The sequence below is a fragment of the Dermacentor andersoni genome, chromosome 1, assembly GCF_023375885.2.
Source record: "Dermacentor andersoni chromosome 1, qqDerAnde1_hic_scaffold, whole genome shotgun sequence".
Classification (NCBI taxonomy): Eukaryota; Metazoa; Arthropoda; class Arachnida; order Ixodida; family Ixodidae; genus Dermacentor; species Dermacentor andersoni.
In genome coordinates, this window is record NC_092814.1 from 376072380 (window position 1) to 376098448 (window position 26069).

Consider the following 26069-nt stretch of genomic DNA (forward strand, 5'->3'; position numbering starts at 1 on the left):
CCATTTGTATGGTTATGATCAACGGCTAAAAAAAAGGCACTATGCATATGCCGAAACCCGGGATCGAACCAGGGACCTTTAGATCTTCAATCTAACGCTCTCCTTTTTTTTTTTTTTTTTTTTCTTTATTGCCAATCCTCGACATGTCACCACAACACACATTCCTTAAATGATATACACAGAAACGAAAGAAAAAGACAAAAAGGAAATAATGAATACAAAAACGGAACAAGAAACAGTAATATACACATTCGTTGCCGTCCGCTACTGTGGCATGACATTGTCGTATTAAAATTCCTTGAGCGCTGTCAGGGGTTCAACCCTCGGCAGCCACTCAGGAACAGGCTGTTGCAACTTCTGCACTTCTACATATTTTTGCATACATTCTCGAAAGTATAAACGCGCCGGTCGGGCATCCGGGTCACAATGGTAGCCCGCCATTCTTGCGCGCCATAAACAGTGGAGGCCTGTTAGCATGATAAGGTCGTACGGGAATCCTTCGTCATCATTAACTGCCAGAAACCTGATTCCGTGTGGATCTATCGGTAACTCCTTTTTCAAAGTCCTTTGCAACACGTCCCAGAAGAAAACCCCCTCCCAACAGTGGATGAAGACATGATCTATGCTTTCCGGTTTTTTACAAATGAGGCAGTGGGTTCCCCACGGCATGTAGAACCCACGTTGTTCCAGGAAAATTTTAACAGATAAGGTACCGGTATGTAATTTAAAGAAGAAAGATTTCGTGGCTGGTTGAACTGGCATCATCTTCACCCTTTTCAAGACGTCTAGGCCTGGGCCTCCACTGTACACGGCTCTGTACATGGGTACTAGCAATACACTATCACACAAATCACGGTATAACTTTTTCCGTTTTGCATTCCACAAATATTCACTTGAAAAACGAACACGCAAAAAAGAAACACTATCAACTATTTCCCGAAAGAACCCACGGACAGATCCTGGCATTATTTCGGTACCTACTACAAACTCGGGAAGTGATCTTGAAAGCCTCATTTGGATCACCGTGCGCAGAAATGGGTCGTTTGTATCTCGAAAGAAGAAGAATCTATTCACCAGTTGACGCAAGAAAAGGTGCGCCAACCCCAGACCACCATCCTTCACGCGTCGGAAGAGATTATCTCGGCTGCATCGCTCCCAGCTCGATGCCCACACGAACACAGCGAACACGCGGTGCAGTTTCTGCACATTAATCCGAGAGCACTGTAGGACCTGCATCACGTACCAGATCTTTGTCACGAGAAACGTGTTGCACGCTGTAGCTCGCGCGAACATGGACAAGTGAACGGCGTTCCATCGGTCGGCTTTTTCTTTTACTTCTTTTGTTCGCTCCTTCCAGTATTCGCTACTGTCCCTGTAGGCATCAAGGGGTGCGCCAAGGTACTTAACTGGCGTCGTGACCCAGGTTACGTTGGAAAAGTGGTCTGGTGTGGACGCCCATTCCCCGTGCCAAAACCCCAAACATTTCTGCCAGTTCACGAAGCTATTAGTGGCATTACCAAACTGTCTGACGATACTCACTGCGTTCAATACACTTTGCGTATCTTTACAACATACAGCCACATCGTCAGCATATGCCAATAACTTCACCTCTGCTGCTTGGAGGCAAAATCCCTTAATGTATTCATTTTCAATGATGGCCTGACATAGCGTTTCTATGTAAACACAAAACAGGAGTGGGCTGAGTGGACAACCCTGGCGAACGGAGCGCTTCACGTTAATGGGGGCCCCCAGCATTTGATTAATTATAAGTCTCGTATAGCAACTCCGGTACGCCATGGTCACCCCCTCAGTGATTATGTGGCCAAAATTAACATGTTGAAGGATGGTGAGCAATATCTCGTGAGAAACACAGTCAAATGCTTTCTCCAAGTCTAGCTGGAGGATCGCAACTGCCTCACACATGGCATCACAACACTCCAGCACACACTTCAACTTATGAATGTTAGTAAAGATGGTTCTTCCGCGAATTCCACACGTCTGGTGTGGGCCGACTACATCCTTAATGACTGACTGCATACGCCGTGCCAACACCTTCATCAATATTTTGTAGTCGCAATTAGTAAGCGCAATGGGTCTGTATGATGAAAGTTGCTTGAGCTTTTCGGTGTCTTCTGTTTTCGGTATTAGTACGGTATGGGACTGGCCAAAGGATGGTGGAAGTATTTTCAGTTCGTATGCTTCGTTGTAAACGGCGGTTAAGATATGAGCTAGGTGGCCTTTAAAAGATTTGTACCAGGCGGCACAAAGACCGTCTGGACCTGGCGACTTGCCAGGATTCAGGTCTTCGATGGCCTTCATCACTTCATGTTCTGTTAATGGTCGTTCTAAGGTTTCTTTAACTTCAGACGACAGCTGTGGCATTCGTTGCAAAAATAAATTATTGAAATCGTGCATGTTGACAGGCCTGAATGCAAAAAGTTTTTTGTAATGCTCAAGGAACGCATGCCCTATGTTATTGTTATCGGTTAATACCACCCCTTCATATTCAATGGCCTCAATCTGCTTACGTCTGGAATGTTTTTTTTCTAGTCCCATCGCTCTTTTCGTTGGCGTTTCCCCGCATGTTAGTCTTTCTGCTCTAGCACGCACGAGTGCGCCTCGATAGCGTTCTTCGTCGAACACTTCGAGCTTTTTCTTAACAGCGCGCATATCGTCTTGATAAGCGCCCGGTTGCTTGCATTCCAGCGTCGCCAATTTTGCCAGCAATGTTTTTAAATCCTTTTCACTGGCCTTTTCTTCATAACGCAGTACGCTACTTCTTTCAATTGCTTTCATTTTGATGGTTTGCTTCAACAACTCCCATTCCTCGCCAAACTTTATAGAACTATCCGTTGCAAAAGAATTCAGAGCAGCCACTACCTTTTCATTAAAAGTTTCATCTCGTAGCAGCTCAGAATTCATTTTCCACAGTTCCCAAACGAATTTGTTTCGTTCTTTCTTGCTGCCTACCCTGCATTTTACCAGGCAGTGATCCGAGAATGATATGGCCGTAACTGCATAGCACTGGCATTTTTCTACCAAATCGTATGATAGATAGATCCGGTCTAATCGTGCGTGACTTGTGCCCTGAAAGTGAGTGTACATCACGTCTCGGTCAGCCCGAAAACACTCAGCGACATCTTCTAATTCGAACTCATGTATAATTTGTGCGAGGATATCGCTGCTTTTGTCATAAACTACGCGTCGCGTAGACCTATCCTCAGCATTCAATACGCAGTTGAAATCCCCTACACAGGCTATTGTTTTTTGCACAGAGAAGTGATGCTTTAGGTTCAAAAAGAAAGTTGCCCTCTCTTGCACTGTATTAGGTGCATAAATGCACAACACGCGCCATTTGACATCGCAATAACTGAAATCACAAACGACAAGTCGACCGGAAGTGCACGAGAAGTAACCGTCAATAACCAGTCCTGGAAGCTTCCTCACGAACAACACACATCCCGCCGAAGTCCCTAAGGCGTGGCTCACTACCGTATAGTAGTTGTACGTGAACCTTTGCACCATGCTCCCGGTCTCCTCCTCGCCGTCTACCTTGGTTTCTTGCACGGCTAAAACGTCGAGGTCGTGGTCCACTAGTAGTCTGTAAACCTGACTCTGTTTCTTTTTGGCGGCCAGACCTCGAACGTTTAGCGTGCCGAGGCTGAGCGACGGGTTGGTAGCCATTACTGATTTAAACGGGAGGGGAGAAGGCCCGGAGCATGGTGCTCACCTTAACGTCTAGCTGACCGCTAGACGCCTCCGTGGCCATCCGGTGGCCGTCGTCCGAGTTCGTCTTTGGTCGGCTTCGGGGTGAGCCTGCGGTCAGCCTCCAAGTTCGGCTTAGGCTTGATGGTGGAGCGCCTTCCGGGTAGCGTCTTAGCGGGTGGTGGCTCGGAGTCACCGCCGGCCTTTCCGTCGACTTTCTCCTCGTGCTGCAGGGATCTCTTGACCGGTGCCGAGACGGATTCGACGCGGGCGCTAGCATGGGTCGCGTTGTCGTCCGCCTCTGCCTGCGTTGCATCCGTAGCTCGCTGGTGGCTCTCATTTTCTTGCGGGGCCGTCTGCACGCTCTCGACTGTAGCTGCTGGTTCCTTAGGGGGAGGGATATTATTCCTTCCTGCTTCGGCCTGCTTGGTCGTCGCGCTCGTTTCTGCCGCCACGTTGCTGTTTCCAGCACCCTTGGCCGCTTCCTCCGCCTCGGTCACGTCCATCATATGTTCTGATGCCGACGGCTCGCTCTGCGCCGAGCCCGCGGCTACTGCGTAAGAGCGTACACAGTCCGCGTCGTTGTGTCCAAAAAGCCTGCACCGGGAACAACGGGGAACCTTGCATTCTCGTCGAACGTGGCCAGAGCCCCGGCAGCGTAGGCACTGCATGGGGCGACCTGGGGCTACCACCAGCGCAAGCTCGCCGGCGACGCGGATCTGGTGGGGCAGGTCGTCAACTTTCATTCCGGCTTTCAGCTGCAGCAGCACTGCTCGGGTCGTCGAGCCCTTGTCGGAAACGCCATCCACTCGCCAGCGCTCCCGGGTCACTTCCGTCACTTTGCCGAAGGAGGCCAGCGCGGTCTTGACGTCTTCGTCGTCCACCCCATGCAGAAGCCAGTGGATACGAAGCTTCACCTGTTGTTCCTTGGGGTCGATGACCAGGCAGCGACGCCCCTTCACCTGTAGCTCCTTCAGGGCAGCCAGCTTTTCGGCAGCCTCGGCTGTCTTCATCGTCACCGCCCATACATGGTTGATTTGGTATGCTCCAAGGGCGACGACGCCAGAGAGCATACCAACAGCTTGAAGCGCGTCCCGGAAATCTTCCACACGGAACGGGCGAACACGAGCGTCGCCGTGCAAAAAAACTGTATTTAAAACAATGCGTCCTGTAGGTAGCCGAGGCAAAATAATCTGGAAATCCTTATCTTCCTCCGTCGAAAGCCTGTTGCCGCGGCTAACAGCCGCATATGCCGCTCCATTGGAGCCCATGATCCTACGATCCGTTTAGCTCGGGAGCCGGAAGCAGAATGATCTAACGCTCTCCCAACTGAGCTATTTCGGCGGTACGAGTAACGAAATGATGAGGCGCTACGCGATGACTGGGTTCCCACGAACCGCCGTCTAACGCACCCGCAGAAAGTAAACTTCTTTTAAAAAGATTCGCTCCCCCATTTGCTGTACACTACGCACGCTTCTATTATTGTTAAACGGTGGCGTACCGCAGAAGTAACAGAAAAGCTCACAATGCTGTCTGAATTGCCATTTGTATGGTTATAATCAACGGCTAAAAAAAAGGCACTATGCATATGCCGAAACCCGGGATCGAACCAGGGACCTTTAGATCTTCAGTCTAACGCCCTCCCAACTGAGCTATTTCGGCGGTACGAGTAACAAAATGATGAGGCGCTACGCGATGACTGGGTTCCCACGAACCGCCGTCTAACGTACCCGCAGAAAGTAAACTTCTTTAAAGAAGATTCGCTCCCCCATTTGCTGTACACTACGCACGCATCTAATAATGTTAAACAGTGGCGTATCGCAGAAGTAACAGAAAAGCTCACAATGCTGTCTGAATTGCCATTTGTATGTTATGATCAACGGCTAAAAAAAAGGCACTATACATATGCCGAAACCCGGGATCGAACCAGGGACCTTTAGATCTTCAGTCTAACGCTCTCCCAACTGAGCTATTTCGGCGGTACGAGTAACGAAATGATGAGGCGCTACGCGATGACTGGGTTCACACTAACCGCCGTCTAACGTACCCGCAGAAAGTAAACTTCTTTTAAAAAGATTCGCTCCCCCCATTTGCCGTTCGCTACGCACGCTTCTATTAATGCTAAACAGTGGCGTATCGCGGAAGTAAAAGAAAAGCTCACAATGCTGTCTGAATTGCCATTTGTATCTTTATGATCAACGGCTAAGAAAAAAAAAACGCACTACTAATATGCTGAAACCCGGGACGTTTTGTTGTACGCTCTCCCAACTGAGCTATTTCGGCGGTACGAGTAACGAAATGATGAGGCGCTACGCGATGACTGGGTTCCCACGAACCGCCGTCTAACGTACCCACAGAGAGTAAACTTCTTTTAAAAAGATTCGCTCCCCCATTTGCTGTACACTACGCACGCTTCTAATAATGTTAAACAGTGGCGTATCGCAGAAGTAACAGAAAAGCTCACAATGCTGTCTGAATTGCCATTTGTATCTTTATGATCAACGGCTAAGAAAAAAAAAACGCAATATGAATATGCTGAAACCCGGGACCTTTTGTTGCACGCTCTCCCAACTGAGCTATTTCGGCGGTACGAGTAACGAAATGATGAGGCGCTACGCGATGACTGGGTTCCCACGAACCGCCGTCTAACGTACCCGCAGAAAGTAAACTTCTTTAAAGAAGATACGCTCCTCCATTTGCTGTACACTACGCACGCTTCTAATAATGTTAAACAGTGGCGTATCGCAGAAGTAACAGAAAAGCTCACAATGCTGTCTGAATTGCCATTTGTATGGTTATGATCAACGGCTAAAAAAAAGGCACTATGCATATGCCGAAACCCGGGATCGAACCAGGGACCTTTAGATCTTCAGTCTAACGCCCTCCCAACTGAGCTATTTCGGCGGTACGAGTAACAAAATGATGAGGCGCTACGCGATGACTGGGTTCCCACGAACCGCCGTCTAACGTACCCGCAGAAAGTAAACTTCTTTAAAGAAGATTCGCTCCCCCATTTGCTGTACACTACGCACGCTTCTAATAATGTTAAACAGTGGCGTATCGCAGAATTTTTTTTTTTTTTTTTTCTTTATTGCCAATCCTCGACATGTCACCACAACACACATTCCTTAAATGATATAAACAAAGACCAAAGAAGCAAAAACGAATGAATACACAAACGGAACAAAGAACAGTAATATTTACATTCGTTGCCGTCCGCTACTGTGGCACGACGTTGTCGGATTAAAATTCCTTTAGTGCTGTAAGGGGTTCAACCCTCGACAGCCACTCAGGAACAGGCTGTTGCAACTTCTGCACTTCCACATACCGTTGCATGCATTCCCGGAAGTATACACGCGCTGGTCGGGCATCCGGGTCACAATGGTAGCCCGCCATTCTTGCGCGCCATAAACAGTGGAGGCCCGTAAGCATGATGACGTCGTACGGGAAACCTTCGTCGTCATATACTGGCAGAAACCTGATTCCGTGGGGATCTATAGGTAGCTCTTTTTTTAGAGTCCTTTGTAACACGTCCCAGAAAAAGACCCCTTCCCAACAGTGGATGAAGACATGATCTATGCTTTCTGCTTTTTTACATATAAGGCAGTGGGTTCCCCATGGCATGTAGAACCCACGTTGTTCAAGAAAGATTTTAACAGGTAGAGTACCGGTGTGTAATTTAAAGAAGAACGATTTAGTGGCTGGTTGAACTGGCATCTTCTTCACCCTTTTCAATACATCTAGGCCTGGGCCTCCACTGTACAGGGCTCTGTACATGGGTACCAGCAATACACTGTCACATAAATCACGATATAACGTTTTCCGTTTTACACTCCACAAATATGCACTAGAAAAACGAACACGCAAAAAGGAAACACTCTGAATTATTTCCCTAAAGAAACCACGAACTGGTCCTGGCATTATTTCGGTGCCTACAACGAATTCGGGAAGTGATCTTGACAACCTCATTTGGATAGCGGTGCGTAGAAATGGGTCATTTGTGTCTCGAAAAAAGAAGAACCTGTTTACTAGTTGACGCAAGAAGAGGTGCGCCAACCCCAGACCACCATCCTTCACGCGCCGAAAGAGATTATCTCGGCTACATCGCTCCCAGCTCGATGCCCACACGAAAACAGCGAACACGCGGTGCAGTTTCTGCACATTAATCCGAGAGCACTGTAGGACCTGCATTACGTACCAGATCTTTGTTACGAGAAACATGTTGCACGCTGTTGCTTTCGCGAACATTGACAGGTGACCGGCGTTCCATCGGTCGGCTTTTTCTTTTATTTCTTTTGTCCGCTCCTTCCAGTACTCGCTACTGTCCTTGTAGGCATCAAGGGGTGCGCCAAGGTACTTAACTGGCGTCGTGACCCAGGTGACGTTCGAAAAGTGGTCTGGGGTGGACGCCCATCCCCCGTGCCAAAACCCCAAACATTTCTGCCAGTTCACGAAGCTATTAGTGGCATTACCAAACAGTCTGACGATACTCACAGCGTTCAATACACTTTGCGTATCTTTACAACATACGGCCACATCGTCAGCATATGCCAATAACTTCACCTCTGCTGCTTGGAGGCAAAATCCCTTAATGTATTCATTTTCAATGATGGCCTGACATAGCGTTTCTATGTAAACACAAAACAGGAGTGGGCTGAGTGGACAACCCTGGCGAACGGAGCGCTTCACGTTAATGGGGGCCCCCAGCCTTTGATTAATTATAAGTCTCGTATAGCAACTCCGGTACGCCATGGTCACCCCCTCAGTGATTATGTGGCCAAAATTAACATGTTCAAGGATGGTGAGCAATATCTCGTGAGAAACGCAATCAAACGCTTTCTCCAAGTCAAGCTGGAGGATCGCTACTGCATCACACATGGCATCACAACACTCCAGCACACACTTCAACTTGTGAATGTTAGTGAAGATTGTTCTTCCGCGAATGCCACACGTTTGGTGTGGGCCGACTACTTCCTTAATGACTGACTGCATACGCCGTGCCAGCACCTTCATCAGTATTTTGTAGTCACAGTTAGTAAGCGCTATGGGTCTATAGGAGGAAAGTTGCTTGAGCTTCTCGGTCTCTTCTGTTTTAGGTATTAGTACTGTATGGGACTGGCCGAAAGATGGTGGAAATATTTTCATTTGGTATGCTTCATTGAAAATTGCGGTCAAGATAGGAGCTAGGTGGCTTTTGAACGATTTGTACCAAGCGGCACAAAGACCGTCTGGACCTGGTGACTTGCCAGGGTTCAGGTCTTCGATGGCCTTTATCACTTCCTGTTCAGTTATTTGTCCTTCCAACGTTTCTTTAACGTCACTCGACAGCTGTGGCATTCGCTGCAAAAATAAGTCCTTGAAACTTTGCATGTTGACGGGCCTGAATGCGAAAAGCTTTTGGAAATGTTCAAAGAAGGCACGCCCTATATTCTTCGTATCAGTTACTACCAGCCCGTTATATTCGATGGCCTCAATCTGTTTGCGTCTGGAGTGCTTTTTTTCTAATCCCAGTGCTCTTTTCGAAGGCATTTCCCCGCATGCTAGTCTTTCTGCTCTCGCGCGCACGAGCGCACCTCGATAACGCTCTTCATCGAAAACCTCGAGCTTTTTCTTAATAGCACGCATATCTTCTTGATAAGCTCCGGGTTGCATGCATTCGAGCGTCACGAATTTTTCCAGTAATGTTTTTAAATCCCTTTCTCTTGCCTTCTCTTCATATCGTAGTACGCTACTTCTTTCAATTGCCTTGATTTTAATAGTTTGTTTCGACAGCTCCCATTCCTCGCCCAATTTCATAGAACTGTCTTTTCCAAAAGAATTCAGAGCATTCACTACCGTCTCGTTAAAAGTATCGTCCCGTAGAAGCTCAGCATTCATTTTCCACAGTTCCCAGACGAATTCGTTTCGTTCTTTTTTGCGGCCCACCCTGCATTTTACCAGGCAGTGGTCAGAAAAGGATACGGCAGTAACTGCATAGCACTGGCATTTTTCTACTAAATGATATGACAGGTAGATACGGTCTAATCGTGCATGACTTGTTCCCTGGAAGTGGGTGTACTTCACTTCTCGGTCAGCCCCGAAACACTGAGCGATATCCTCTAATTCAAATTCATGTATGATCTGCGCCATGATATCGCTGCTTTTGTCGTAAATTACGCGTCGCGTAGACCTGTCTTCGATGTTCAATACACAATTGAAGTCCCCAACACAGGCTATCGTTTTGTGCACAGACAAGTGGTGCCTCAAGTTCAAAAAGAAATTTACCCTTTCTTGCACCGTATTAGGCGCATAAATGCACAGCACGCGCCATTGGACATCGCAATAGCTGAAATCACAAACGACAAGTCGACCGGAAGAGCACGAGAAGTAACCGTCTATAACCAGGCCTGGAAGCTTCCTCACGAACAAGACACACCCCGCCGAAGTCCCTAAGGCGTGGCTCACTACCGTATAGTAGTTGTACGTGAACCTTTGCACCATGCTCCCGGTCTCCTCCTCGCCGTCTACCTTGGTTTCTTGCACTGCTAAAACGTCGAGGTCGTGGTCCACTAGCAGTCGATACACCTGACTCTGTTTCCTTTTGGCGGCCAGACCTCGAACGTTTAGCGTGCCGAGGCTAAGCGACGGGTTGGTAGCCATTACTGATTTAAACGGGAGGGGAGAAGGCCCGGAGCATGGTGCTCACCTTAACGTCTAGCTGACCGCTAGACGCCTCCGTGGCCATCCGGTGGCCGTCGTCCGAGTTCGTCTTTGGTCGGCTTCGGGGTGAGCCTACGGTCAGCCTCCAGGTTAGGCTTAGGCTTGAGGGTGGAGCGCCTGCCGGGTAGCGTCTTAGCTGGCGGCGCCTCGGAGTCACCGCTGGCCTTTCCGTCCACTTTCTCCTCCTGCTGCAGGGACCTCTTCACCGGTGCCGAGACGCTTTCGACGCGGGCGCTAGCAGGGGTCGCGTTGTCGTTTTCCGCTGCCTCCGTAGTATCTGTAGCCGGCTGGCGGCTCTCATTTTCTGTCTGGGTCACCCTGACGCTGATTAGTGCGGTTTCTGGCTCGTCGGGAGGAGGGACATTATTCGGTCCTCCTTTAGTCGGCGTCGTCGTCCCGCTCGCTTCTGCCACCGCATTGCCGCTTCCAGCTCCCTTGGCCGCATCCTCGGCCTCGGTCACGTCCATCATGTGGTCTGATGTCAACGGCTCGCTCTCCGCCGACCCCGCGGCTGCTGCGTATGAACGTACACAGTCCGTGTCGTTGTGTCCGAAAAGCCTGCACCGGGAGCAACGGGGAACCTTACATTCTCGACGAACGTGACCAGAGCCCCGGCAGCGCAGGCACTGCATGGGGCGACCTGGGGCTACGACCAGCGCAAGCTCGCCGGCGACGCGGATCTGGTGGGGCAGGTCGTCGACTTTCAGTCCAGCCTTCAGCTGCAGCAGCACAGCTCGGGTCGTCGAGCCCTTGTCGGAAACGCCATCCACCCGCCAGCGCTCCCGGGTTACTTCCGTGACTTTGCCAAAGGAAGCCAGCGCAGTCTTTACGTCTTCATCATCCACACCATGAAGAAGCCAGTGAAGACGAAGCTTCACCTGCTGTTCTTTAGGGTCGATGACCAGGCAGCGACGCCCCTTGACCTGAAGCTCCTTCAGTGCAGCCAGCTTTTGGGCCATCTCGGCTGTCTTCATCGTCACAGCCCATACGTGGTTGATTTGGTACGCTCCAAGGGCGACGACGCCAGAGAGCATACCAAGAGCTTGAAGCGCGTCCCGAAAATCCTCTACGCGAAACGGGCGAACACGAGTGTCGCCGTGCAAAAAAACTGTGTTTAACACGATGCGTCCTGTAGGTAGACGAGGCAAAATAATCTGGTAGTCCTTATCTTCCGATGTCGAAAGCCTGTTGCCGCGGCTAACAGCCGCATAAGCCGCTCCACTGGAGCTCATGATCCCGCGATCCGTTCAGCTCGGGAGCCGGAAGCAGAATGTGGCGTATCGCAGAAGTAACAGAAAAGCTCACAATGCTGTCTGAATTGCCATTTGTATGTTATGATCAACGGCTAAAAAAAAGGCACTATGCATATGCCGAAACCCGGGATCGAACCAGGGACCTTTAGATCTTCAGTCTAACGCTCTCCCAACTGAGCTATTTCGGCGGTAAGAGTAACGAAATGATGAGGCGCTACGCGATGACTGGGTTCACACTAACCGCCGTCTAACGTACCCGCAGAAAGTAAACTTCTTTTAAAAAGATTCGCTCCCCCCATTTGCCGTTCGCTACGCACGCTTCTATTAATGCTAAACAGTGGCGTATCGCGGAAGTAACAGAAAAGCTCACAATGCTGTCTGAATTGCCATTTGTATCTTTATGATCAACGGCTAAGAAAAAAAAAACGCACTACTAATATGCTGAAACCCGGGACGTTTTGTTGTACGCTCTCCCAACTGAGCTATTTCGGCGGTACGAGTAACGAAATGATGAGGCGCTACGCGATGACTGGGTTCCCACGAACCGCCGTCTAACGTACCCACAGAGAGTAAACTTCATTTAAAAAGATTCGCTCCCCCATTTGCTGTACACTACGCACGCTTCTAATAATGTTAAACAGTGGCGTATCGCAGAAGTAACAGAAAAGCTCACAATGCTGTCTGAATTGCCATTTGTATCTTTATGATCAACGGCTAAGAAAAAAAAAACGCAATACGAATATGCTGAAACCCGGGACCTTTTGTTGCACGCTCTCCCAACTGAGCTATTTCGGCGGTACGAGTAACGAAATGATGAGGCGCTACGCGATGACTGGGTTCCCACGAACCGCCGTCTAACGTACCCGCAGAAAGTAAACTTCTTTAAAGAAGATTCGCTCCCCCATTTGCTGTACACTACGCACGCTTCTAATAATGTTAAACAGTGGCGTATCGCAGAAGTAACAGAAAAGCTCACAATGCTGTCTGAATTGCCATTTGTATGTTATGATCAACGGCTAAAAAAAAGGCACTAGGCATATGCCGAAACCCGGGATCGAACCAGGGACCTTTAGATCTTCAGTCTAACGCTCTCCCAACTGAGCTATTTCGGCGGTACGAGTAACGAAATGATGAGGCGCTACGCGATGACTGGGTTCACACTAACCGCCGTCTAACGTACCCGCAGAAAGTAAACTTCTTTTAAAAAGATTCGCTCCCCCCATTTGCCGTTCGCTACGCACGCTTCTATTAATGCTAAACAGTGGCGTATCGCGGAAGTAAAAGAAAAGCTCACAATGCTGTCTGAATTGCCATTTGTATCTTTATGATCAACGGCTAAGAAAAAAAAAACGCACTACTAATATGCTGAAACCCGGGACGTTTTGTTGTACGCTCTCCCAACTGAGCTATTTCGGCGGTACGAGTAACGAAATGATGAGGCGCTACGCGATGACTGGGTTCCCACGAACCGCCGTCTAACGTACCCACAGAGAGTAAACTTCTTTTAAAAAGATTCGCTCCCCCATTTGCTGTACACTACGCACGCTTCTAATAATGTTAAACAGTGGCGTATCGCAGAAGTAACAGAAAAGCTCACAATGCTGTCTGAATTGCCATTTGTATCTTTATGATCAACGGCTAAGAAAAAAAAAACGCAATATGAATATGCTGAAACCCGGGACCTTTTGTTGCACGCTCTCCCAACTGAGCTATTTCGGCGGTACGAGTAACGAAATGATGAGGCGCTACGCGATGACTGGGTTCCCACGAACCGCCGTCTAACGTACCCGCAGAAAGTAAACTTCTTTAAAGAAGATACGCTCCTCCATTTGCTGTACACTACGCACGCTTCTAATAATGTTAAACAGTGGCGTATCGCAGAAGTAACAGAAAAGCTCACAATGCTGTCTGAATTGCCATTTGTATGGTTATGATCAACGGCTAAAAAAAAGGCACTATGCATATGCCGAAACCCGGGATCGAACCAGGGACCTTTAGATCTTCAGTCTAACGCCCTCCCAACTGAGCTATTTCGGCGGTACGAGTAACAAAATGATGAGGCGCTACGCGATGACTGGGTTCCCACGAACCGCCGTCTAACGTACCCGCAGAAAGTAAACTTCTTTAAAGAAGATTCGCTCCCCCATTTGCTGTACACTACGCACGCTTCTAATAATGTTAAACAGTGGCGTATCGCAGAAGTAACAGAAAAGCTCACAATGCTGTCTGAATTGCCATTTGTATGTTATGATCAACGGCTAAAAAAAAGGCACTATACATATGCCGAAACCCGGGATCGAACCAGGGACCTTTAGATCTTCAGTCTAACGCTCTCCCAACTGAGCTATTTCGGCGGTACGAGTAACGAAATGATGAGGCGCTACGCGATGACTGGGTTCACACTAACCGCCGTCTAACGTACCCGCAGAAAGTAAACTTCTTTTAAAAAGATTCGCTCCCCCCATTTGCCGTTCGCTACGCACGCTTCTATTAATGCTAAACAGTGGCGTATCGCGGAAGTAAAAGAAAAGCTCACAATGCTGTCTGAATTGCCATTTGTATCTTTATGATCAACGGCTAAGAAAAAAAAAACGCACTACTAATATGCTGAAACCCGGGACGTTTTGTTGTACGCTCTCCCAACTGAGCTATTTCGGCGGTACGAGTAACGAAATGATGAGGCGCTACGCGATGACTCGGTTCCCACGAACCGCCGTCTAACGTACCCACAGAGAGTAAACTTCTTTTAAAAAGATTCGCTCCCCCATTTGCTGTACACTACGCACGCTTCTAATAATGTTAAACAGTGGCGTATCGCAGAAGTAACAGAAAAGCTCACAATGCTGTCTGAATTGCCATTTGTATCTTTATGATCAACGGCTAAGAAAAAAAAAACGCAATATGAATATGCTGAAACCCGGGACCTTTTGTTGCACGCTCTCCCAACTGAGCTATTTCGGCGGTACGAGTAACGAAATGATGAGGCGCTACGCGATGACTGGGTTCCCACGAACCGCCGTCTAACGTACCCGCAGAAAGTAAACTTCTTTAAAGAAGATACGCTCCTCCATTTGCTGTACACTACGCACGCTTCTAATAATGTTAAACAGTGGCGTATCGCAGAAGTAACAGAAAAGCTCACAATGCTGTCTGAATTGCCATTTGTATGGTTATGATCAACGGCTAAAAAAAAGGCACTATGCATATGCCGAAACCCGGGATCGAACCAGGGACCTTTAGATCTTCAGTCTAACGCCCTCCCAACTGAGCTATTTCGGCGGTACGAGTAACAAAATGATGAGGCGCTACGCGATGACTGGGTTCCCACGAACCGCCGTCTAACGTACCCGCAGAAAGTAAACTTCTTTAAAGAAGATTCGCTCCCCCATTTGCTGTACACTACGCACGCTTCTAATAATGTTAAACAGTGGCGTATCGCAGAAGTAACAGAAAAGCTCACAATGCTGTCTGAATTGCCATTTGTATGTTATGATCAACGGCTAAAAAAAAGGCACTATGCATATGCCGAAACCCGGGATCGAACCAGGGACCTTTAGATCTTCAGTCTAACGCTCTCCCAACTGAGCTATTTCGGCGGTAAGAGTAACGAAATGATGAGGCGCTACGCGATGACTGGGTTCACACTAACCGCCGTCTAACGTACCCGCAGAAAGTAAACTTCTTTTAAAAAGATTCGCTCCCCCCATTTGCCGTTCGCTACGCACGCTTCTATTAATGCTAAACAGTGGCGTATCGCGGAAGTAACAGAAAAGCTCACAATGCTGTCTGAATTGCCATTTGTATCTTTATGATCAACGGCTAAGAAAAAAAAAACGCACTACTAATATGCTGAAACCCGGGACGTTTTGTTGTACGCTCTCCCAACTGAGCTATTTCGGCGGTACGAGTAACGAAATGATGAGGCGCTACGCGATGACTGGGTTCCCACGAACCGCCGTCTAACGTACCCACAGAGAGTAAACTTCTTTTAAAAAGATTCGCTCCCCCATTTGCTGTACACTACGCACGCTTCTAATAATGTTAAACAGTGGCGTATCGCAGAAGTAACAGAAAAGCTCACAATGCTGTCTGAATTGCCATTTGTATCTTTATGATCAACGGCTAAGAAAAAAAAAACGCAATACGAATATGCTGAAACCCGGGACCTTTTGTTGCACGCTCTCCCAACTGAGCTATTTCGGCGGTACGAGTAACGAAATGATGAGGCGCTACGCGATGACTGGGTTCCCACGAACCGCCGTCTAACGTACCCGCAGAAAGTAAACTTCTTTAAAGAAGATTCGCTCCCCCATTTGCTGTACACTACGCACGCTTCTAATAATGTTAAACAGTGGCGTATCGCAGAAGTAACAGAAAAGCTCACAATGCTGTCTGAATTGCCATTTGTATGTTATGATCAACGGCTAAAAAAAAGGCACTATGCATATGCCGAAACCCGGGATCGAACCAGGGACCTTTAGATCTTCAGTCTAACGCTCTCCCAACTGAGCTATTTCGGCGGTACGAGTAACGAAATGATGAGGCGCTACGCGATGACTGGGTTCACACTAACCGCCGTCTAACGTACCCGCAGAAAGTAAACTTCTTTTAAAAAGATTCGCTCCCCCCATTTGCCGTTCGCTACGCACGCTTCTATTAATGCTAAACAGTGGCGTATCGCGGAAGTAAAAGAAAAGCTCACAATGCTGTCTGAATTGCCATTTGTATCTTTATGATCAACGGCTAAGAAAAAAAAAACGCACTACTAATATGCTGAAACCCGGGACGTTTTGTTGTACGCTCTCCCAACTGAGCTATTTCGGCGGTACGAGTAACGAAATGATGAGGCGCTACGCGATGACTGGGTTCCCACGAACCGCCGTCTAACGTACCCACAGAGAGTAAACTTCTTTTAAAAAGATTCGCTCCCCCATTTGCTGTACACTACGCACGCTTCTAATAATGTTAAACAGTGGCGTATCGCAGAAGTAACAGAAAAGCTCACAATGCTGTCTGAATTGCCATTTGTATCTTTATGATCAACGGCTAAGAAAAAAAAAACGCAATATGAATATGCTGAAACCCGGGACCTTTTGTTGCACGCTCTCCCAACTGAGCTATTTCGGCGGTACGAGTAACGAAATGATGAGGCGCTACGCGATGACTGGGTTCCCACGAACCGCCGTCTAACGTACCCGCAGAAAGTAAACTTCTTTAAAGAAGATACGCTCCTCCATTTGCTGTACACTACGCACGCTTCTAATAATGTTAAACAGTGGCGTATCGCAGAAGTAACAGAAAAGCTCACAATGCTGTCTGAATTGCCATTTGTATGGTTATGATCAACGGCTAAAAAAAAGGCACTATGCATATGCCGAAACCCGGGATCGAACCAGGGACCTTTAGATCTTCAGTCTAACGCCCTCCCAACTGAGCTATTTCGGCGGTACGAGTAACAAAATGATGAGGCGCTACGCGATGACTGGGTTCCCACGAACCGCCGTCTAACGTACCCGCAGAAAGTAAACTTCTTTAAAGAAGATTCGCTCCCCCATTTGCTGTACACTACGCACGCTTCTAATAATGTTAAACAGTGGCGTATCGCAGAAGTAACAGAAAAGCTCACAATGCTGTCTGAATTGCCATTTGTATGTTATGATCAACGGCTAAAAAAAAGGCACTATGCATATGCCGAAACCCGGGATCGAACCAGGGACCTTTAGATCTTCAGTCTAACGCTCTCCCAACTGAGCTATTTCGGCGGTAAGAGTAACGAAATGATGAGGCGCTACGCGATGACTGGGTTCACACTAACCGCCGTCTAACGTACCCGCAGAAAGTAAACTTCTTTTAAAAAGATTCGCTCCCCCCATTTGCCGTTCGCTACGCACGCTTCTATTAATGCTAAACAGTGGCGTATCGCGGAAGTAACAGAAAAGCTCACAATGCTGTCTGAATTGCCATTTGTATCTTTATGATCAACGGCTAAGAAAAAAAAAACGCACTACTAATATGCTGAAACCCGGGACGTTTTGTTGTACGCTCTCCCAACTGAGCTATTTCGGCGGTACGAGTAACGAAATGATGAGGCGCTACGCGATGACTGGGTTCCCACGAACCGCCGTCTAACGTACCCACAGAGAGTAAACTTCTTTTAAAAAGATTCGCTCCCCCATTTGCTGTACACTACGCACGCTTCTAATAATGTTAAACAGTGGCGTATCGCAGAAGTAACAGAAAAGCTCACAATGCTGTCTGAATTGCCATTTGTATCTTTATGATCAACGGCTAAGAAAAAAAAAACGCAATACGAATATGCTGAAACCCGGGACCTTTTGTTGCACGCTCTCCCAACTGAGCTATTTCGGCGGTACGAGTAACGAAATGATGAGGCGCTACGCGATGACTGGGTTTCCACGAACCGCCGTCTAACGTACCCGCAGAAAGTAAACTTCTTTAAAGAAGATTCGCTCCCCCATTTGCTGTACACTACGCACGCTTCTAATAATGTTAAACAGTGGCGTATCGCAGAAGTAACAGAAAAGCTCACAATGCTGTCTGAATTGCCATTTGTATGTTATGATCAACGGCTAAAAAAAAGGCACTATGCATATGCCGAAACCCGGGATCGAACCAGGGACCTTTAGATCTTTAGTCTAACGCTCTCCCAACTGAGCTATTTCGGCGGTAAGAGTAACGAAATGATGAGGCACTACGCGATGACTGGGTTCCCACGAACCGCCGTCTAACGTACCCGCAGCGAGTAAACTTCTTTTAAAAAGATTCGCTCCCCCATTTGCTGTACACTACGCACGCTTATAATAATGTTAAACAGTGGCGTATCGCAGAAGTAACAGAAAAGCTCACAATGCTGTCTGAATTGCCATTTATATGGTTATGATCAACGGCTAAAAAAAATGCACTATGCATATGCCGAAACCCGGGATCGAACCAGGGACCTTTATATCTTCAGTCTAACGCTCTCCCAACTGAGCTTTTTCGGCGGTACGAGTAACGAAATGATGAGGCGCTACGCGATGACTGGGTTCCCACGAACCGCCGTCTAACGTACCCGCAGAAAGTAAACTTCTTTTAAAAAGATTCGCTCCCCCCATTTGCCGTTGGCTACGCACGCTTCTATTAATGCTAAACAGTGGCATATCGCGGAAGTAACAGAAAAGCTCACAATGCTGTCCGAATTGCCATTTGTATCTTTATGATCAACGGCTATGAAAAAAAAAACGCACTACGAATATGCTGAAACCCGGGACCTTTTGCTGTACGCTCTCCCAACTGAGCTATTTCGGTGGTAAGAGTAACGAAATGATGAGGCGCTACGCGATGACTGGGTTCCCACGAACCGCCGTCTAACGTACCCGCAGAAAGTAAACTTCTTTTAAAAAGATTCGCTCCCCCCATTTGCTGTTCGCTACGCACGCTTCTATTAATGTTAAACAGTGGCGTATCGCGGCAGTAACAGAAAACCTAACACTGCTGTCTGAATTGCCATTTGTATGGTTATAATCAACGGCTAAGAAAAAGAAAACGCACTACGAATATGCTGAAACCCGGGACCTTTTGCTGTACGCTCTCCCAACTGAGCTATTTGGGCGGTAGGAGTAACGAAATGATGAGGCGCTACGCGATGACTGGGTTCCCACGAACCGCCGTCTAACATACCCGCAGAAAGTAAACTTCTTTTAAAAAGATTCGCTCCCCCCATTTGCTGTTCGCTACGCACGCTTCTATTAATGTTAAACAGTGGCGTATCGCGGCAGTAACAGAAAAGCGAACACTCCTGTCTGAATTGCCATTTGTATGGTTATGATCAACGGCTAAAAAAAAGGCACTATGCATATGCCGAAACCCGGGATCGAACCAGGGACCTTTAGATCTTCAGTCTAACGCTCTCCCAACTGAGCTATTTCGGCGGTACGAGTAACGAAATGATGAGGCGCTACGCGATGACTGAGTTCCCACGAACCGCCGTCTAACGCACCCGCAGAAAGTAAACTTCTCTTGAAAAGATTCGATCCCCCCCATTTGCTGTTCGCTACGCACGCTTCTAATAATGTTAAACAGTGGCGTGTCACGGCAGTAACAGAAAAGCTCACAATGCTGTCTGAATTGCCATTTGTATCTTTATGATCAACGGCTAAGAAAAAAAAAACGCAATACGAATATGCTGAAACCCGGGACCTTTTGTTGTACGCTCTCCCAACTGAGCCATTTCGGCGGTACGAGTAACGAAATGATGAGGCGCTACGCGATGACTGGGTTCCCACGAACCGCCGTCTAACATACCCGCAGAAAGTAAACTTCTTTTAAAAAGATTCGCTCCCCCCATTTGCTGTTCGCTACGCACGCTTCTATTAATGTTAAACAGTGGCGCATCGCGGCAGTAACAGAAAAGCTAACACTCCTGTCTGAATTGCCATTTGTATGGTTATGATCAACGGCTAAAAAAAAGGCACTATGCATATGCCGAAACCCGGGATCGAACCAGGGACCTTTAGATCTTCAGTCTAACGCTCTCCCAACTGAGCTATTTCGGCGGCACGAGGAACAAGATGATGAGGCGCTACGCGATGACTGGGTTCCCACGAACCGCCGTCTAACGTACCCGCAGAAAGTAAACTTCTTTTTAAAAAGATTCGCTCCCCCATTTGCTACACACTACGCACGCTTCTGTTAATGTTAAACAGTGGCGTATCGCAGAAGTAACAGAAAAGCTCACAATGCTGTCTGAATTGCCATTTGTATGGTTATGATCAATGGCTAAAAAAAAGGCACTATGCATATGCCGAAACCCGGGATCGAACCAGGGACCTTTAGATCTTCAGTCTAACGCTCTCCTAACTGAGCTATTGCGGCCTTTTTTTTTGTTCTTTATTACCTGTTTTACACACAACGCACGTACAAAAAAGGTAACACGTTTGCTCGCAGTAGAACATTCCACGCGTTAGAGTTAAAAACAGAAAGAGCTAGCTGTACTTTGGTAAAAACACCGGCTTCATATTGGGTAAAGCAGCTTGGTTAGGGGAACCGAACTGTGGCTAATTTGTCTAATATGGGTAGCCACGCTGGTGGCTCCCCTTTGGCCTTATGTATGTCACGTAGGTGCAGGATGTTTTCCACGAAATATTCCTGAGCAGAACGAGGTTGGAGAGCTTCATGCCTTACATACATTCTTGTCTTCCAGACACTGTGCATGCAGAGCAACATTATTGTGTCGCGCGGCACGTCTCCCGTGTCTTCAAAAGGCAGAAAGCGAATACCGAATGGTGTCGGAGGGAATTCTTTTTTGATGGTTCTTTGTAGGATGTCCCACAAGAACACTGAGTCCCAACAATCTAGAAATATATGGTCTATAGTTTCCGGTTTATGGCATATACCGCAATCGATACTCCATGGTACAAACAAACCCTTCTATCTTAGCCATGGTTTTACGGGAAGCGTGCCACTGTGCACAAGAAAGAAGAAAGATTTGGTAGTCGGCCTGATAGACATTCTTTTTACACGTTTCAAGACATTGCGTTCAGGCCCTAGAGTGTATGTTGAGCGGTATATAGGCACGGGGCACAACATATCCACGAGGTCTTTATACAATTTCTTCCGGCCGACAACAGACAAATATTCAAGTGAGAAATGGGCTTTGAGCAGACGAAAAGCGCTTACCACTTCGCGCATATATCCTTTCACCACTACTTGTGGTGTTCCACATGATGTAACAATGAACTCACATAAGGCATTGTGTAGTTGGACGTGTATAACAGTTTGTAGAAATGCATTCCTTTGGTCGCGTAGGAAAATAAACCTTGAGACTACTTCTCTTAAAAACAAATTACACAAACCAAGGCCTCCGTTATTCACGGAATGAGATAAGTTTAGCCTGCTTGTACGTTCCCATCCCGATCCCCAAACAAACATTGCGAATATCTTGTGCAATTTTTGGACACACATCCTAGACATACATAATACTTGCAACATATAGAACACTTTAGCCACGAGGAATGAGTTACACACAGTTGCACGCGCAAACATTGAGAGGTTCCGTCCTCCCCAGTTTCTTGTTTGCTCGTTTGCCCGATCAGTATCTGCTGTCCACTGCTCGGTCGGGTCGCGATAATGTTCGAGTGGTACGCCGAGGTAAGTAGCAGGTGTCTCGCTGAAATTTATAGTGTCAAAAATTTCTGGCGTAGATTCCCATTCACCATGCCAAAAACCTAAGCACTTTGGCCAGCTTATTGCACTTCCTGTAAGGCTGCAGAAAGTTCTTGCGGTATGCATAGCTTCCTGGATGCTTTCCTTGTCAGTGCAGAATACTGCGATATCGTCAGCATAGGATAAGACCTTTATTTCACGTGATAAGAGCCGGAAACCGCGTATCTTTTTATTCATCATTAGATTTAAACACAGCGGTTCGAGGTAAATTTCAAATAGTAGTGAACTGGCAGGGCATCCCTGTTTTACACCAGAGTATGCTGTAATGCTTTCGGTTAATTTTTTATTGATAATTAGTTTTGAAGAACAGCCAGTGTAGGCCATTTTTACTCCATCATATATGATGTTACCTACGTTGATGTGTTCTAAGAGGGAAAAAAGAATGTTGTGGGTTACCTTATCGAAAGCTTTTTCTAAGTCGAGTTGAATCATGGCTACCCGTCCGTGCATTAGGTCACATAGTTCCAATATACTTCTGGTCACATGAATATTCGTGAGTATGGTTCTCCCTTTGATTCCACAAGTTTGATGTTCACCGACCAAGTTTGTAATCACGGACTGAAGTCGCTTAGCTATAACTTTCATAAAAACCTTATAATCCGTGTTAGTTAGACTTATGGGTCGGTATGCTTCGGGTGACAGTAATTTTGCAGGGTCTTTGGTCTTTGGTAGTAGTACGACGTGGCTTCTTTTAAATGACGGAGGCATCATTTTGGATTCATAAGCTTCTTCTATAACTCTGAGGAGCATTTTTGCCATTTGATGCTTAAAGAATTTATAAAAAGCGGCACCAAGCCCAAGCCCGTCGGGCCCCGGAGCTTTCCCTGTAGGCAGGTCATCTATCGCATTTTCCAGTTCACTAACACTTATTGGTCTTTGAAGTTGTGTTTTTACTTCATCTTCTAATCGTGGCATTAATTTCAGAAAATGGGTGTCAAAGCCCTCTCGCACATTCGCCCCGCAGCCTAGCAAGTTTCTGAAACGTTGCACTAGCGCTCGTTCGATAACCTTTTGGTCTGTGGAAAGCGCACCTTGGTAGCGCAGCTCTGTTATTGCATTTCTCGTAGCGTAGCTTCTTTCGTCGCTTAACGCTCGCTTGGTAGGTGTTTCGCCCATCCAGAGCCGCTCGGCACGCGACCTTATCATCGCACCTTGATATTTTTCCGAATCAATAATCTTAAGTTGCCTTTTGACTTCTTTAACTTTGTTTGCAAGCAGGCGGGGAACAGTGCTTTCCGCATTTAAGAGATAGTCTAGAGTACGCTGCAACTCGGTTTCCTTCTGTCTTGCCTTGTAGCGCACGACACTAGCTCTTTCAATTGCGCTCATTTTAACTTCACACTTAAAGTGCTCCCACGACTCGACAGGGCTGATGAAGTCGTTTTCCTGCATTTCTTTAATTTTTGCCGTTATTACTTCGATAAAGATTTCGTCTTGCAGGAGGCTATCATTGAATTTCCAGAGGTCCCAATTAAAGGTGCTCGTTTTACGCTTTGTGCCTATTGTAACAGTCACTAAGCTATGATCGCTAAAGCTTACATGCTTAACGGCATATGTTGTGCAAAAAGATAAGAGGCTTGCTGTCAGATATACTCGGTCAAGTCGGGCGTGGCTTGTGCCTTGGAAATGCGTGAACTGAACTCGCTTTTCTCGCAGTACATTGCCTATATCAATTAGGTCGTATTCCTGAACGATTGCGCTAAGTTGCAATGCGCTCTTATCATGTATCGGTAGGTTCTTGGCGTTGTCTTCAGCCATGCATACACAATTGAAGTCCCCTAATAGTAACACATTTCTTTCACATTTCAAGAAGGTTTCGATGTATCGGAAAAAATCTAAACGCTCACTAGCTTTGTTTGGTGCATAAATGCAAATAATTCGCCATAGTGCCTCTTTAACATAAAAATCGCAAACTACTAAGCGACCACTTTCAGAAGCGATGACAGACTGCTCTACAATTCCGACGGAGTTACGCAAGAAAATTGCGCACCCCCCTGATTTACCCACGGCGTGGCACACACAGAGATTATATCTTGACCGAAAGATTTCCACCATCACATCAGTTTGTTCCTCGCTTTCAATTTTTGTTTCCTGGATAGCTAGAATGTCGATATCACTTTCTAATAGCAGGCGGCTCAGTTGAAGTTGCCGCCTTCGGGCTCCGAAGCCGCGTACGTTTAGTGTTGCAACACGAAGGGCTATTCCAGGATTATTGGCCATTGTAAGTGAAGTTTACACAAACCGACACAAGATACTGTTCAGATGAGTGGAAACTTACAACGCTAGACCAGTGACCACTGCTGTCTTTGCTGCACCCGATGCAGCCCGTCGCTTGGTTGAGTTGCCATCCGTGATTGTCCATTGTAGGTGTAAGTCTTTCACCGGTCCCGCAACGAAGTGATTAGCCGAACCATGCTCCCGCTAGCGCGGGAGCATGGACGGCGCTGGTTTCCTGTCTGGTGGCACGGTAGGTTTTGGCTTGAAGCTAGACCTACGGGTGGACGCTGTTTTGGAGGGAGGTTCTTCTGCGCACTTTGAGTCACCGCGCTGGTCGTCGCTGCTCGCTTTTTCTCGCGGGCGCTTAGTAACTGCCGTAGCCGGCATTCCCATAGTGACGTCGGTGGACGTTTCTTCCTTCTCGCCTTCCCGTGTTTCGCTGGGCCCAGGCTCTTCGACAGTAGTTGCGCTTACGTTATCGTTTGCAGAGGTAGGCTTTTGCGGCAGTTCCTCAGTGGCACTCTGAAGTTTCTGCGCTTCGTCTACATCGGGGGGCGTGGCCTCAGGCGTCTTGTCCTCGCTGGGATGTGTTTCGCTTGCTGCTGCTGTCTCTTCGGCTTCGACCTGATCCATCAGGTGTTCGTCTAATAAGTCGCTACGACCCGGCCCAGTGACGTTCGCGTAGCTACGCACGCACTGGGTCTCTTCGTGGCCGTAGCGGTGACACAGCCCGCAGCGCGGCACGCGACATTCGCGACGTATATGGCCAGTACAATGACACCGCAGGCAAAGCGGAGGCCTTCCTGGCACAATGACTAGAGCATGATCCTCCCCTACTTGCACCTGGTGTGGCAGGTCTTCGACTGACGTCCCTGCCTTCAAATGCAACGACACTAGGCGTGTATGTGACCCCTTGTCGCTGCAACCGGTAACACGCCATTTTTCTCTGGAGATTTCGGTCACGGTTCCGAATGGTGCCAGGGCTGCTTTGACGTCTTCATCAGGCGTGGTGTGGAGAAGCCAGTACAACTTCATTCTCACATCTTGGTTGCAGGGGTCTATCACAGCACAACGGTGCTCTTTCACGCTAAAAGCGTTGGTAGACAAAAGCTTCTTCTTGCCTTGAATGTCTTTGAAGGTGATGGCCCAGACGTGGTTCATTTGGTAGGCCCCGAGGGCAACAACTTCCGACATGAGCTGATGGCGGACTAGTGCATCGCGAAAATGCTCGACGCGATAAGGCCTTGCCTTCAAGTCACCGTGTAAGAACACAGTAGTAAGTACAGTAGTTCCTGATGGCAGATGTGGCAAAACAAGTTGATATTCCTGTTGGGTCGTTTCCGAAAACCTGATTCCACGGCTCGAACGGGCCGCAACAGCCGCTCCTGCGGAGCTCGACATTCCACGACCGTACCGGACGGAAGCCGGAAGTAGAATCGAGCTATTTCGGCAGTACGAGTGACGAAATGATGAGGCGCTACGCGATGACTGGGTTCCCACGCACCGCTGTCTAACGTACCCGCAGTAAGTAAACTTCCTTTAAAAAGATTGGCTCCACCATTCGCTATACGCGCCTACGGACGCTTCTCTTAATGTGAAACAGTGGCGTATCGCGGAAGTAACAGAAAAGCTCACAATGCTGTCTGAATTGCCATTTGTATGGTTATGATCAACGCCTAAAAAAAGGCACTATGAATATGCCGAAACCCGGGATCGAACCAGGGACCTTTAGATCTTCAGTCTAACGCTCTCCCAACTGAGCTATCTCGGCGGTACGAGTAACGAGATGGTGAGGCTCTACGCGATGACTGGGTTCCCACGAACCGCCGTCTAACGTACCCGCAGTAAGTAAACTTCCTTTAAAAAGATTCGCTCCACCATTCGCTATACGCTACGGACGCTTCTCTTTATGTTAAACAGTGGCGTATTGCGGAAGTAACAGAAAAGCTCACAATGCTGTCTGAATTGCCA

The 26069-nt window shown here is 47.6% G+C and overlaps 18 non-coding genes across 18 annotated transcripts; all 18 read right to left on the minus strand.

Annotated features, from left to right (window-relative positions):
• Positions 1–5294: 5294 nt before the first annotated feature.
• On the minus strand, positions 5295–5367 carry TRNAF-GAA (transfer RNA phenylalanine (anticodon GAA)). Its single transcript has one exon. It is a non-coding gene; the product is annotated as a tRNA-Phe (tRNA).
• Positions 5368–5611: 244 nt separating this feature from the next.
• Positions 5612–5684, minus strand: TRNAF-GAA (transfer RNA phenylalanine (anticodon GAA)). Its single transcript has one exon. It is a non-coding gene; the product is annotated as a tRNA-Phe (tRNA).
• An 852-nt stretch (positions 5685–6536) lies between these two features.
• On the minus strand, positions 6537–6609 carry TRNAF-GAA (transfer RNA phenylalanine (anticodon GAA)). The gene has a single exon. It is a non-coding gene; the product is annotated as a tRNA-Phe (tRNA).
• A 5163-nt stretch (positions 6610–11772) lies between these two features.
• Positions 11773–11845, minus strand: TRNAF-GAA (transfer RNA phenylalanine (anticodon GAA)). The gene has a single exon. It is a non-coding gene; the product is annotated as a tRNA-Phe (tRNA).
• An 851-nt stretch (positions 11846–12696) lies between these two features.
• TRNAF-GAA (transfer RNA phenylalanine (anticodon GAA)) lies at positions 12697–12769 on the minus strand. The gene has a single exon. It is a non-coding gene; the product is annotated as a tRNA-Phe (tRNA).
• An 852-nt stretch (positions 12770–13621) lies between these two features.
• TRNAF-GAA (transfer RNA phenylalanine (anticodon GAA)) lies at positions 13622–13694 on the minus strand. The gene has a single exon. It is a non-coding gene; the product is annotated as a tRNA-Phe (tRNA).
• Positions 13695–13938: 244 nt separating this feature from the next.
• TRNAF-GAA (transfer RNA phenylalanine (anticodon GAA)) lies at positions 13939–14011 on the minus strand. The gene has a single exon. It is a non-coding gene; the product is annotated as a tRNA-Phe (tRNA).
• Positions 14012–14863: 852 nt separating this feature from the next.
• TRNAF-GAA (transfer RNA phenylalanine (anticodon GAA)) lies at positions 14864–14936 on the minus strand. Its single transcript has one exon. It is a non-coding gene; the product is annotated as a tRNA-Phe (tRNA).
• Positions 14937–15180: 244 nt separating this feature from the next.
• TRNAF-GAA (transfer RNA phenylalanine (anticodon GAA)) lies at positions 15181–15253 on the minus strand. The gene has a single exon. It is a non-coding gene; the product is annotated as a tRNA-Phe (tRNA).
• An 851-nt stretch (positions 15254–16104) lies between these two features.
• On the minus strand, positions 16105–16177 carry TRNAF-GAA (transfer RNA phenylalanine (anticodon GAA)). The gene has a single exon. It is a non-coding gene; the product is annotated as a tRNA-Phe (tRNA).
• Positions 16178–17029: 852 nt separating this feature from the next.
• TRNAF-GAA (transfer RNA phenylalanine (anticodon GAA)) lies at positions 17030–17102 on the minus strand. Its single transcript has one exon. It is a non-coding gene; the product is annotated as a tRNA-Phe (tRNA).
• A 244-nt stretch (positions 17103–17346) lies between these two features.
• TRNAF-GAA (transfer RNA phenylalanine (anticodon GAA)) lies at positions 17347–17419 on the minus strand. Its single transcript has one exon. It is a non-coding gene; the product is annotated as a tRNA-Phe (tRNA).
• An 851-nt stretch (positions 17420–18270) lies between these two features.
• On the minus strand, positions 18271–18343 carry TRNAF-AAA (transfer RNA phenylalanine (anticodon GAA)). The gene has a single exon. It is a non-coding gene; the product is annotated as a tRNA-Phe (tRNA).
• A 245-nt stretch (positions 18344–18588) lies between these two features.
• Positions 18589–18661, minus strand: TRNAF-GAA (transfer RNA phenylalanine (anticodon GAA)). Its single transcript has one exon. It is a non-coding gene; the product is annotated as a tRNA-Phe (tRNA).
• An 854-nt stretch (positions 18662–19515) lies between these two features.
• Positions 19516–19588, minus strand: TRNAF-GAA (transfer RNA phenylalanine (anticodon GAA)). The gene has a single exon. It is a non-coding gene; the product is annotated as a tRNA-Phe (tRNA).
• Positions 19589–20139: 551 nt separating this feature from the next.
• On the minus strand, positions 20140–20212 carry TRNAF-GAA (transfer RNA phenylalanine (anticodon GAA)). Its single transcript has one exon. It is a non-coding gene; the product is annotated as a tRNA-Phe (tRNA).
• Positions 20213–20458: 246 nt separating this feature from the next.
• On the minus strand, positions 20459–20531 carry TRNAF-GAA (transfer RNA phenylalanine (anticodon GAA)). Its single transcript has one exon. It is a non-coding gene; the product is annotated as a tRNA-Phe (tRNA).
• Positions 20532–25796: 5265 nt separating this feature from the next.
• TRNAF-GAA (transfer RNA phenylalanine (anticodon GAA)) lies at positions 25797–25869 on the minus strand. Its single transcript has one exon. It is a non-coding gene; the product is annotated as a tRNA-Phe (tRNA).
• Positions 25870–26069: the final 200 nt, after the last annotated feature.